The sequence below is a fragment of the Muscardinus avellanarius genome (genome assembly GCF_963383645.1).
Source record: "Muscardinus avellanarius genome assembly, chromosome: 8".
In the NCBI taxonomy this organism is placed as follows: Eukaryota; Metazoa; Chordata; class Mammalia; order Rodentia; family Gliridae; genus Muscardinus; species Muscardinus avellanarius.
The window spans coordinates 296,419-310,620 of record NC_137794.1 but is presented as its reverse complement, the minus strand read 5'-3'; positions in this window follow the sequence as shown (position 1 = coordinate 310,620).

Below are 14,202 nucleotides of genomic sequence, written 5' to 3'. Positions count from 1 at the left end.
GCCCGGGCGGCCGGGCGGGTCCTTGGGCACCGCGTGCGCCCTCGGGCTGGGGCGCAGCGCGGGCTCGGGCAGGCGCCCCCACCTATCGGGGTCCCCCAACTGAGGTCGGGACGGCCCAGGCTCCCGCCTCCCGCAGTCCTCTCCCAGAAAGTGTCTCCCCTGGTAAGGACTTGCACGCGGAGCAAGTCCGCGCCTCGTTCCCGGCTCTCTGGCCAGTCTGGGTGCAAATGGATCCAGGGAGCCTTGCAGTCAGGGATGGTCTACGGGGAGGGGAGGACCGAGGCTGGGTTCTGCCATTCTGGAAGCCTCCAGAAGCTTCTCCACCCACGCCTCGCAACCGTAGCCGGGGTTATGAGCCCTGTGCAGGTGTGCTGTTCCTGCCCGGGGCTGTTCTGGCTGTCCGTCTCCCTGGTTTGTGGAGACTGCATCGTACCTGTCTTTCTTTTTGCCCTGTTCATAAAGGCAGCAGAGTTTGCGGTGGCCTTGGGGACCCCCTCTAACAGCCAGTAAGTGAGGAGGGCGAGCTACGAGGGCCGGCTTACCTTCCTCCATTGTGCCTCCACCTCCCCAGAGCCCTTTGCCCCTTCCCCTACCCATAAGTCAGCCTGGCAGGGGCCTTCTGCTTGGGACTTAGGGCTAGCTTGTTGCGCTGCAAGGGACAGAAAACTCTACCCCAAATAGCAACGGTGAAAATGAGGGCTTCTCTGTAAAGCAGGGCTGGAGGCCCAGCCCAGGGCTCAGGGGCTGCTCCTGACCATCAAGGTCTTCTAGTTTCTCCACTAATCACTGGGCTGTTTATCACTCAACCTGTGATACCAAGGGGCTGCTTGGGCTCCAGGTGTGATATCTAAATTCCAGCCAGCAAGAAGGAGGAAAGGGGAGATGGGTGTAGGTCTACCCCAGGGAGATATCCTGAAAACGGCAGCCATCACCCCATATCTGTGGGCGAGTACCTTGTCACTGTACTGGAGGCTGGGGATAAGGGACCTAGGGTTAAGGAACCCTAAAAGTGATGTGTTTAAAAGAAACCATGCACCAGGCTCGGTGACCCTTGCTGCTTATAAGCCAGGTACTCGTGAGGCTGAGACCAGAGGATCCTAGGTTCAAGGCCAGCCTATGCAAGACCCTGCTTCAAAACAGAAACAAAGGGCTGGGATCCAGCTCAAGTAGAATGCCTTTATTCCAGGCAGTCACCGGCACAGCCAAACCTTGGGCCTTATATTACTCTGTCCAGTTTCTGTTGCTAATAACACAGTACCACAGACTAGGCACATTTTTAAAAGATTTTTGTTGTTGTTGTTCAGTGATTCTGGCCCAAGATCCAGGGGCTATACCCGGAGATGGCCTTCTGTTGATGGAGTCCCTAGGTGGCTCAGACATTTTATGGCAAGAGATAGGAAATTCTCAATATAACTACCCAAACTGGCATTGATAGCAGACTCACTCTCCAGAGAATCCATTAACCCATTAACCCACTAAGCCAGTAATTGCACAAATGGATTAACCCATTCAGAAGGGCAGAGCTCTAATCACCTCCTAAAGATCCCACCTGGACTCACCTCTAATTGTCTCATAATGGGGATTAAATTTCAAAGTGAGTCTTGGAAGGGACAAATCACAGTTAAACCATATAGAAAAAAAAATAGGAAACAATTTGCAGGTGTGATACACAGAGCCAATACAGTGGGACGGACACCATATCTACCAAACACTGGCCGTGTGCCCGGCACTGAGGTGAGGTCCTGGGGACATAGCGTGATGCCATCCCCCCCTTCTCAGAGATCTAAAGTGGGAGGGAGAATTAAGTGGATCATCAGAGCCCTGAGTCATTTATATTCCAGCTGTGATAAGCCCTGTTGTGCTAAGCAGGTGCTGTTGGAATCCTACCTTGGGCACTTGGAAGGTTTCCTCTCTGCCACGGGGCTTGCTCTCACTGAGAACAGCTTTTATTTTATTTTGCATCTGGCTGTGCAGGGTGAGCACCCCCCACCCAGGCAGCTGTCAGCCACACCGGGACAGGAACAGAATGGTCACCTGCTCGATGCCACACCTGGCACTGGCCTCCTTCCTTTTCTGTCTTATTTACAACAGCAAGGACTAGTGCTTCTGGGAACCAGTCATTCTCTAACTAAAAATAAACCTCTTGCCCTTCTCTCCTCAGGTCAGGGGCTGTTTTCAGGAGCACCCAGCCAAATACAGAGAGCATAGGAGGGCACCTAGGGCCAGCTGACCAAGAGCCTCTGAATGTGCTTACACACTCTGACCTCAGCGGGCACCCTGGATTCTAGGGATTCATCCTGGGTTCTCCTCATTAGCTCACAACCCTGGGATGTCCAGGACACTGCATTTTAGCCCTGCATGGGCCCATCCTTGGTGGGCCCTTCCTGCCAGTCCTGGGACTGAGGAGGTCCCCTGCCCATGTCTCCCCAGCTTATAGGGTGAGCAGGCTTCAGAGTAAAGCCCGTCAGACTCCTTTGTTCTGAACAATGGAACCGCGCTTCTTCCCTTTACAAGGATTAGCTTTCTAGAACTGATCTGACCTGTCCCTAAGGCATTGATTTCCCACCTTGCAGGAGTGAGTCTCCAAACCCATCAGCATCCAGGGAGCTGCGTGGGTCTGTCTGCCGCTTACCTCTCCACCTCTGTGCTTCACGTGCTGGGAGCGCTTCCCCCCTCTCCCTGCATCCCCGAGACCCCACACACCTCTCCAGGAGATCTTCCTTGCCCTTGCCCCTTAACGGCCTGCAGACAGCTAGAGCCCTGGGAGAGCCCTAAGCTGGCTCTCCCTCAGCGTCTGCTCGGGCTCAGAGGCTCAGTGCAGGGTTAGCCCCACGAACGGCTTTCCCTGATCCACCCCACCTCATCCCTCAGGGCACTGTGGGGTTGTGCCATGAAGGAGTTGTTATGGGGTGACCGATCCCTGTTAACACTGAGCCCTTGAGGGCTCATATACACCCGCAGCACCCAACATGGTGCACAGTAGGTGTTCAGTGACTCTTGCTCAAAATAAACGGACTGGGCTGAAGCATGTCCCGTGCTCTCTTCTGTCCTCGACGGCTTGGCCATGCTAGACTGCGAGTTCTGTGAGGGAAGGGGGGTTTCCTTGTTCACCCCTGGATATCCTGCAGTGGGAGGGCGTTAATCTATGTGTCCTGTGAGACCCTGGAGCATAGTAGGTGTGGAACTTGACTCTCGCTATGATGTATAATTACAAGGCACCCATAAAAGTATACATATAAAACCTTACTGAGAAGGGCAGACGGGGAGAGGATGGAGAATCCTTTCCCCTTAGGTTTTGGACCTCCTCGCTCAGGCCTCTACAGCAGAGGAAAGGAAGACTCCCTCTGAGCAGAGATTTGTGCGGATGGAATCTGCTTGCTAATCTGCACTCATAATAGCCAAGAGTGCAAACCGACACTCCTACTACCTGAACCCCACTCTGACCCAGGTGCATGCATGCTGGGGGGCCCTGGTCTCATCCAGCATGACTGCCCGGTGTTACTGTGCCAGCTTCATGGATGAGGGACAGAGATCAAGGTGGCAGGGGAGCTGCTCCGGGAGCAGCCTGGCACTCATCCCAGGTCCACCAGCCCCAAGGCTGGTGTAAAAAGAAGTGCCTCCTGGCAGCTGGATTTGTGGTGGCCCAGAGCTCTGCCCCCTGTCTCAGAGCACCCCTCAAGGGCAGCCCCTGCCTGGACAGGCCAGAGCTCTGGGTCGTCCTCCTTATCTGCATGACCAAGGCTTCTCCGGGGACCCTGGGGAGGGGTCATCAACTCCATCAAGACAATCTGGTTTTCAGATGGTCCAGAAATGAAAATGGGGCAACTGATGTGTGTCTCTGAGAACAGGGTGCTGCTGGCTGTTTCTGCGAAGGCAGGCCATCCCAGCCACCCTGTCTTTAGCAGGAAGACATGGCCAGCAGGCAGAACAGACTTCTCTTTGGAGGAGGCAGAGGAGAAAGGGAATATGGGGAAGGAGAGGGAGTTCAGGTCTCTTCTAAGCTCCATGTCTCCAAGAAACTTGTTTCCTTCCCGCGCTGAAGCCCAGTGCCTCTTCTGGACAATGAGCTAAGGACCAAAGTCTGTCCACCGATATCAACACATGGGCATAAAGAGACCTGGATCCAGATCTTAGAGTCAGACAGCATTGGGCTCCAGCCCAGCTCGCGTACTTAATTCTTGTCCTTGACACCGTGAAACCTGTCCCAGGATCTGTAAGGTGGGCAGCAGCATGAGGCCATACTGAACCTCGGGTCCTAGGGGCTGTGTGTGTGTTATTTCAGTTTCTGCTCACCAGCGCCCTCGCCCCAGTCTCCACCACGTAGAACACAACTTGGCTGCTGGGCAGAGGCCAAGACTACAGCTGTGGCCAGAAGTCACTTTTCAGCCAGGAAGACCTGGCTGCAGCAGCTCCTGGGGATGGATCCTGCCGCAGGGAGGTGCCTCTGCTGGATGGGACTCCACTCTCTACCTCCTGCTTCTCTTCTCAAATGAAATCACCCCTGTCTCCTGCTGCCTGAGCTCCTGGGCAGCACTGGGTTGCGAAGGGGAGGTCATTTTTATCCCAGTTTTATCAGTGATGCGCAGAGCAATCAAGGAACCAGCCAAGGTGTTTTGAGATAGCACATGAGAGTCTGGATGGAAAGCCACCCAGACCCCAGCCACAGACGCCCCAACCCACACTGACCACCTCGCAGGAGGAGTTGGCAATGGGAAACAGCCCTAGCCCAGAGCTTGGCACAAATCGAGTCCCCAGAAAGTGGCAGCTTTCGATATGCTGTTACCCCCATGGCCCTCCACCTTTCCAGGTGTCGGCACCCCAGCCTGGCCAGGTCTCAGCACAGCAGCTGGTTCCTGAAGCCCTGGTACAATCCTCCCTGCTCCCCAGGTGGCCACTGCCAGGTCCCCCAGGACCAGCACCCTCCCCTGCACGGTCCCCTGCCACCCCGCCAAGCCAGCTGGGCTTGCCAGGTGCTGGGCCCTGTCCAGCTCCAAGCAGTGAGGGAGAAGGATTTACCGCCTCTTGAGCTACGGCGATTATTGCTCTCCAGGGCGGATGCAGCGGGCTGTATTTCCAAAGTGTCATGGCATCACTTTCACATCGGTTCCTCTGATGAGGACAAGGGCAGTGGCCTCACCCCCGCCTTCCAGAGAGTGTACCGCAGCCCTCAGTCTCAGGGGTCTGCTCCAGGTCACTTGGGAAGGTGCTGGCAAGTCCGAGCCACTCTGGACCAGGGAGAGAAAGAAGCAAGAGATGAGCACAGCCGCTTCTCTCCCTCTTCTGCGTGGGGACGCGGCCAGCCATGCCTGGGCTTTTGCTCACCCCTCCCAGGAGGGCTCAGTGTCAGGAGTGGGGAGATGAGATGGGCCCAGCGGAGGTACGGGCCACGGGAGGGGAGCTTGGCACCAGTTGTTGAGCCTGGAAGCTTCCACCAGAAAGGACAGTAGGTTGCCCTAAGAACCATCCTTTTTACTTCTTTACTTTTTTCTTCCTTTTTACAAGAAAGTACAACAGGGCTGGCTGGCGGCTGCCCAATGGGCTTGGGCACACAGCATATTTTAGTTTGTTGGGGCAGCCATAATGAAGTACCAAGAACCGGGTGTCTTAACAATCGATGTCAACTGTCTAACAGCTTGGGGGCTAGAAGTCGGAGATCGCGGTCTAGCAGGATCAGTTCCTCCCCAGGAAGGACGCGAGGGAATCTGCCAGGCCGTCCTCCTGGTCTCTTCGCTTGGTGGGTGGCGTTTCTGGGGTCTTCACATTGTCTTTCTTCTGTGGTGCTTCTCTGCGTCCAGATTTCCCCTTAGGTGAGAATGCCAGTCAATTTAAATTAGGTCCCATCCACAGGATCTCACTTGAACTTGATTATGTCTGTAAAGATCCCATTTACAAATCAGGTCACATTCTGAGGTACTGCCGGTTAGGACTTGAAGATGTCTTTTTGGAGAGATGCAGTTTGACCCATAAAGCCCTGAGGGTGCAGCTCCCATCTCCCTTGATGTCGAGTGTGGCTGACCAGCTGAGGAGGATGTAGCGGCCCCAGGCCTGGCTCATAACCCTCCCACATATGCCTCCTCCTCCTCGCCCTCTTCCTCCTACTGTGTGGGGCACAGGTGACCGTGGAGATGATCCCAAGAATAGCGGGACCATCAACATCTCGTGGAGCAGAGCCTCCGTGGACCCACACTGATGAGAGCATGCCAAGCCACTGAGCCGCAGGGTCTGTTTGTCATTGTGGCTAGTCTGCCTTGACGGGCTCAGTAGGCAGTGCCTCTGAGCCGATGTGGGACAAGGCTAGCAAGCCTGGCAGAGGGCTTCCCAGGTCCCCTCTCCATAGCTGCAAATAAGAGAAGGGAGCTTGTCACCCTCCCCTCCCCAACCCCTTGACCTTTGTCTGTGGATTACAGCGTCCAGAGGGGACCTGGGCTGTGTGGCTGCAGCTCTTGGGCCTGGAGCAGACTCAGTTGTTCTTGACCACCCAGCCCCTCTCTGTCCCTCACACCTGTGATCTCCACCCACCTGCCTTTTTCTCTGGAAAGACGACTGACAGGGAGCCTGGGAGGGGTGATTACGAGAGAGCCCTACTGCTCCTTCGCAGAATTAAAGGTCTTCTGAGAAGAGAGAAAAGGTGCCAAACCTCACACATTTGGAAATCAAATGGAAAGGAAGTTTCTCACCGTAGCTGCAGCGTCTCAGCACCTCCATTGTGGCTGAGAAACACACTGAGACCCACGTGGGAAGTGCAACCAGCGTCGATGGAGTCTACAGGGAGAGGCCAGCTGAGGCCAACCCGGTGTCCCCAGCCTGGGAGGAGCTGGGGCGCCAGCACCTAGTCTGTGAGGCAGGGCTCTTGTGCTGGCGGGCGCCGAGGAGGCTGTCACTGGCTTCTAAGAGCCAGGGCTATCTACCAGGCTGTTAAAGGTCACTGTGGAGCTTGGCCAGGGTCCCCCAAGTCAGGGGAGGAGGAGCTTTGGGGCCAGGCAGGACCCTCAGCGACAGGCTGACCCTGGTCTCTGAACCTCTCGGGTGTTGCTCCCACTGACCACACTCAGCCTGGACAAAGTCACCTCCCCTGGTTCTAGAAAAGGTATTTGGGGGCCCACTCACTCCCTTCTCCCCAATAAAGCAAACACAACACAGAGAGCCTGAGTGTTCCCTGGGTGCCCTCCCTGCGAGGGCACAGCCGTGGTATGGAGCTCTGAGCGTCAGCTACGTGGTCGTCACACACGGGGGCAGGGGGGCAGTGAAGTGGCTGCGGCCACCAGCCACCTGGGATCAGCCTGCGGGTGTCTGACACCGCCATGGCTCACAGCTCAGAAGTTCTCATTCCACCCCGTCACATCCTCTGTCCAGTGGACTTGCGCCACGGTAGCATGCCGTGAGGCGGGCCTGTGTGGCTGGGAGCTCTGGCTCTCCACTGTTCTCAGTGGCACTGTGGCTCTCCCTGCGGTGTTCTGTGCATGGAGCCAGCGGGCCTGTTTTCCCCTCGCATGGCCAGCTCAGCAGTCACCTCCGCCCCGTCCTAGAAGCCCTCAGCCCCAGCACATGATCGTGCTCCGGTTTCTGGCTCATTTGCCAAATGGGATGGCAAACAAAGCTGATGAGTCGACGCAGCACCCGATGGCCCCGATGCCCAGCCCGCCGCGTGGCGCTCACAGGGCACTCTGTGGGAAGCGGCTGCAGGCTGGGATCTGAGCGTGGCCGCTTTGTGGGGTGAAAGCGCAAACACTTCTCTGAGAAAGCCGTGAAGGCGGACGACACCAAGTGCTTCTGGAGAGGCCGGGCCCTTGGGCTCTGGGAGGGACGGCCATAGAGGCAGGCGAGGCTACAGCCTCCCAGCTTGCAGAGGCCACTCTGAGACAAGGACTTAGCTGCAATAGCCAGCCAGGTGGCCAGGTCAAGGACCTGAGGCCCTGGTCCCAGAGCTGTCTCCTGGGCCAGCAAGGAGCTGGACATTACTGGCTGTTTGCGGAGGATGCCCTCGAGGTCACGATTCTGAGTTTCATACTGTGTGAAGGCAGACCGGGGCAGCTGGTAGCCAGCGCAGGTTCTGATTGGCTCTCACCATCAGGCACCACAGCGCTGACGTCTGTGTGAGTGATAAGCGGCCCGAGGATGTACTCTCTGTCCCCGCTGGGCAGCTGGCTGCAGTGCTCCATCGCTCATTAGAGCCGGCCTGGCAGCTCCACGCGGTCCCTCTGTTGACACGCCTCACGCCTGCCCCGGCTGTCCTGGCCCCTGTGCCTGTGAAGCTGCCCCTGCTGCTACTGGCCACGGTGCTTGCCGGTCAGATCACTTTCTGAGCCTCACTTTTCTTCCCTATGTAATAATCCCTACTACAACCTGCTTGTGGGATTGTTTTGAAAATCTGATGGGAGAACGCAGGTGAAAGGCTTGGAGACTTCCAGAAGCCGTCCAGGTTAGAGGTAAGGACACAGCCACGGTGTTCTCGAGCCCACCCACACACGTACACAGGCTTTCTCCCAGCTCCCGGTGAGTAACCCGTGTTGCGGCCACACAGAGCTTCACATGGCTGGCTCTTGGCCTGCTCTGCCCCTGACCCCTTCCTCCTTGCTCTTCTCTCTCATTCCCTCTGCCCAAATCCCACCCACCAGTGACGGCTCAGCCTCAATGCTACTTTCCCCGAAGACCCTCCCCCGTCCTCCCAACGAAGGGCCCAGTCTCTCTCCCCTCTGTCTCACCTAGCATTTCATCTTCGGGGCAGTGGCCACTTACTGACTCTTATTCACTGCTGTCCCACGTGCCGGCGGGCAGGGTCCATGCCTTGGCTGCCCTTGGCATCTCTCCTAAGTGAGCGCACAGAGCTTACTGTGTGCAGGAGGCATGGGCACCAGCATCTTGGGCTGTAGTGAACTGGAGCGGACCCCAGAGCTGATGGACGTCTTTGGAGTCTGGAGGCAGAATATGGGTGGACCGGGCTCCAGGCATCAGCTCTGTTTCTATTGACAGGAAATACTGGAATATCAACCTATTCAGGCCCATTTCTTTTGACAGAAAAGCTCAACTTCAAAGACTAGCAATTTTGGATCACATTTGTATTACAGGCTTTTAAAGTAGCAAAACTTTAGATTTACATCTTCATGAACAGATGTGGAGGGAAAATCAATTCCTCATAGGATTGGCTTGTTTTTTTTATTGCAGTGCTAAATATTACGCACCAAGTGACAAGTTAATACATAAATTGACCTAGAGACACCTCCATCGCGGGAGGATGCTGAGGATGAGTGGGAGTGGTGAGCCCTCAAGCCAGGCAGAGCCGTCACCTGTGCAGTATACGTCAGCCAAGTTTGTTTCCCAGGACTTGTGTTGGGAGGTGTTGGGAGGATGTGGTGAGATAGGCTGGCGGTACTCTGGTCCTTCCACCTGTGTCCTCCGCTTCCCCCAGAGGATGAGGAGAAGCTGGGGACACATCACAGATGGCCCTGGGAGAGGAGTCTACAGGGCTGATGGGGGCCACCACTTCCACATCAGGGCTTCTGGAGTGGACAGGGGATGCAGGACCTTCCTCTGTCCTCTGGGAGCTGCCGCAAGGTGAAGCGGGCAAATGGGGCAAGAGACAGGGCAGAGCTCAGAGAGAAAATGCACTGCCCATGTCTCTGGCCAGCTCTCCCCCTGCCCAGGCTTCCCTGGGTAGAAGAGAGCCGTGACGAGAACATGGAATCCAGGAACCGCCAGGGGAGGCCACTGCTGGCTGCTGAGACTGGAGCAGGCCAGGCAGAAGGAGCAAGTCTATTCTCTAAAAAATTCCACAAACATGGAAAAACACCGAAAGTAACTGCTTCCCCGGAGAGGGGGTGACACGTACTAGACCAAGATTCTGGTGGCAATCTAGCTACACGCTGCCCAGAAAGATTTCAGCGTGAAAAGAAAGAGAGAAAGGAGAGATGAGACATGTGGAGAGAGAGAGGGGGGAAAGGGAGAGAGAACAATATTTTTTTTTTCTATTTGTCTGGAAACCTCTCTCTCAGGGTTTATCATGATGGGACACAGGATGTCCCTTTCTGGGGACAAAAGAAGAGGAACAATAGAAAAAGGAGGAATTGCATAATCAGGAACACACGCACACACACACACACACACACACACCCAGTGACTGGTGGCGTGCTCATCCCTCAGGCCCAGAGGGATCCCCAGTCACTTGTCTGAGGAGGAGGCTGGGGTTCCAGCCACAGGGATGTCTGTGGACTCCTCAGTTGGGAGATGGGAAAGGAGCCCCACCTCCAGAACCCCACCCCGAAGAGGCCCCGAAGGGGCCAGGAAAGGGGCCCAAGCACTGAATATCTGTGTTAGGTCAAACGAGGATTCTGGCCTGGAAATACAGTGGGGGTGCTTTCCTGAGTCTGCCCCACCCTCAGTAGCTCGAGAGGAGAGGCGCCTTCTGTCAGGAGAGGCGAGATCTGCCTGAGTGGAGGCAAGGGAGCATGTCCGCAGGCCCGAGCACACCTGTTCAATTAAACCCGCTTGCAAGGTGGCAGCAGTAACACTGTCACCTGCCACATCGTGTCCCAAGGAAGGTGATCTTCCTGCCCAGGAGCCCGGGAGCCCTGTTCCCTGGCTCCGCTGTGGAAGAATGGGCCGGGCCAAGGCCACCTACTATAAACCAAGGCTTTGATAAGGACTTTGTATTGATTCAGAACCTGGGGACATTTCCATTCCTCCAGAGTACTGACATTCATCTCAGGAGGTGGTATGTAAATCAAGACTGGAGTGTTCCAAAGACAGGCTCTTTGGCAGTCAGAGCCAGATGCCAGAAGGTAGAAGCAGAAGAACCCACTCGCTTTTTTCCACGTACGCAAGTTACAAAAGTGATTTTCCAAGGCAGACTGCACCTCTATCCTTCAACATTTCTTTTGGGGAATTTATGGTTTTGCTCAAGATAGCAATTAAGAACAGAGGCCTCCAGATTTCAGTTGTCTTTGTGTTTGTTTGGGGTCTTTGCAAAGTCCTCCTGTCACTCTGCTCAATCTGGAGGGCTTCCTCAGGCAGAGACCCCTCCTCCAACCAGAAGGGACAGCAACCACATGTCCCTCAGGCCTCTTTCCCAGATGCAGACATTCTGGAAAGTTCCCTGCATTTTGGGGACATGGAGTCCATAGACAGATGTTGGATTAAGATGTTGAGCTCCCCGCAGGAGCCGGGCCCAACAGCTCTTTCCAGGAACCCTGCACGGAAGTCCCCTTTCTGTCTGTGTCCAGAGCACCTGACCTAGGCGAGGGAGGAGGCAAGGCTTTCAGTGTTTCAGTGGGTGGGCAATTTTTATCAAATAGAAAAAGGCACACAAGCCAGTCTAAATAGCCCTCGGAGGATGCATTATCCATTTGATATCTGTGCACATTTCTGACTTACGCTATGTCCAATTCATAAACTGTCACGACGTGGCATCTTTGAAACTGCTATGTCTCTGAGAAAGAGCCTAGCTATTAAAGTTTTTTTTTTAAAGAAAAAAAGATAAAAATGTTGGAAATTCTATTAGACACCTAGGATTAAGTCACTGACTTTAATTGTGAGTGGCTTTTTGAACTCGTAAAATTAAAAGGATATCCATAGTTCCTATTTTATACACCGAGGATAGTGAAGCTTTCCTTTATACATTTGCTCTCTTTTATCTTGTGCTGAGTTATGCTCCTTTTTTATTTTATTTATTTTTTGGTAGTACTACTATTTTTTTTTTTTTGGTCAAACTTAGGGGCTTTCCCACCTCTGGGCTACACTCCCAGACCTATTTTTTACTTTATTTGGCAACAGGGTCTCACTAAGTTGCTGAGAGCCTTACTAAGTAGCCGAGGCTGGCTTCGAACCCGTGTGATCCTCCTGTCTCAGCCTCCCAAGTGCTGGGATTACAAGCGTGCACCACCACGCCCGGGTGAGTTATGTTCTTTAAAATAATGTTTTTATTACTTCTTCTTTTGCATGTGGACAAGGAAGCCACCCAGCAGAGGTCTGGGTCTCAGGACTAGACTTAGGCCTTTTTAGTAGACATTTAGGGCTAATTTTCCCAGCCACACTCCTTTAGTTAACATACGATGCACTTGCTGGTCTAGGATGTTCAAGAAAGCCCAGAGAAAGTGTGTGAAAATGAATTCACTAATTCTCTTCAAAGTCCCCGGATTTTGAAGACATTTGTAAGTTTGTACACCCTACAAATGCTGATAGTTGCCTTGTGGTCTCTCTTTTACATCCAAATATCCTTTTGTTCATGTAATGAAAGCTGCTCAGACTTACAGGTCAGAGAAATGTAGATGTGCCATTTTCTGTGCACAGTGACTGAGGCTCCGGCTTTATGAAAACTGTCTTACAACACACATCAGAGCACGGGTGGGGTTCAGCCCCAGCGCTGTTCCTCACTCGCTGGAGGACAAGGGCAAGGCTTTTAGCTCCTCTGACCCAGTGTCTCAGTCTATGGTGTGGAGCCAATGACATCAGGACAGACCTCGTAGGATCGCCGTAGGGTTACACACATGGCAATGCCCACCAAGTGCTTAGAGCGTGCCTGGCATGCCACACCGTAGGACCGAGTCAAGGGTGGTACAATAGTGAGCTCACACACATGGCTAGAAAAACAGCTCTTCTTTCCCAATTTTATGACACAGTGTTATGGTTTGGATCTGAAGTGCCCCCCCAAGCTTATATGTTGAAAGACTGGTCCCCAGTTGCAGCAAGGTTCAGAGGTACGGCTTTGGGCAGTGGCTGGATAAGGAGGGCGCTGACTCATCAGTAGAGACTCCATTGGCAGCTGAGTGGAGGACGAGGAGGTGGAGTGGAGCTGGAGAGGGTAAGTCACTGGGGCCTGCCCTCACAGGCTTATCTGTTTCCTCCTCTCCTTATCTTTTCTCTTTCTCTGCTCCCAGCTGTCTTCAGCTGAGCAGCTTTCCTCTGCTTGCCCTCCTTGCCCTGGAGCCAGACAACCATGGACTGAATTCTTTGTGGCCCCCATAAATCTTTCTCCCTCTAAGTTGTTCTTGCAAGGCATTTTGATCACGGCCATGCAACAGCTGACTAACACACACGTGGAGCATTCCACTAGACTCTCCGGGCTATAAACTGCTCAAAAGAGCTATAAAGAGCCTGAGTTTTAGGCTCTTTCTGATTCTCCCTTCGTTTCAACACAGTTTTCTGAATCCCCAAATTTTACCTCCATATCGTATTTGCAATAACTTGCTTTGCTTGCATTCTGACTTGAACAGCTTCCCGGTTCCAAACCCATTTCCTCTTGTCTGGTCTAAGAATACCAGCCTCCTAACTGGCCCGCTAACTTCTGTTGCTTCAGCAGTCCAGAACCAACAATGGCTTCCCGTGTCCTCAGCAGTGTTCCAGATCGTGCCGACACGCCCCCTGCCTGGCATTCCTGAAAGAGCGATTGTCATGCTATGCTACCTTGTCTTCAAGATCATACTTCAACCTTGAGTTTCCTTGGCCAGTCCTCTAAGCTTCACCAATGGCCACACTCTGCCTCCAATTATAGGTAAGTCCCTTACCATCCGAGGTCTCTGACAGCAAAGGGTTTGACTTATTCGTGCAACTTTACCCGCAAGATCAATTCCTTTTGGAAGCTGTATCTCTTGACACTTTTCTTCTGGTCTTATTTTTATGTAAAGCCCAAGATAAACATTTTAAATCAACAGAGGTATAAATCTCATTGCTTATTTTGCTGAGAACAAAATGAGAAGATGTGGACTGATTCCAAGAAGGAAAAAAATCACTCTGCCTCTGTCCCAGCTTCAGCGGGCTTAAGCACTTCATCCTGTGTCCTCTTTTGTGCTCACCAGCTCTCCCTCACTCAAGTGTGGCGAATTATATAATCAGGAAAAGTGCAACAGCTTCACAGGGAACATGGATATGTGTTTCTGGAAGGCTCAAAATGTCGTAGCAAACCATTCACTGAGCCAAGAAAAGGAAGCGGAAGTGGGCCCCAGCCAGCTGCTGCTAAACCGGAGGTAGCTGAGACAGAGCCACCACAGAGAACACCACGCCGAGGCACTGCCTGGAGGTCAGTGCCCATCCTGGCTGGACTTCACTGCTCCCCTCTTCCTCCTCTGCACTCACTCAGCGAAGTCCTCACCACCACAGAGCTCTCAGGAAATGGCACTCGTGTGGCCTTCAGCCGTCTGACCAGTGCCCGCTGCCTGACCTGCATCTTTTCCATCTCTTTCTCCAACTCCCAAGACACTCAAGTCATTAGAG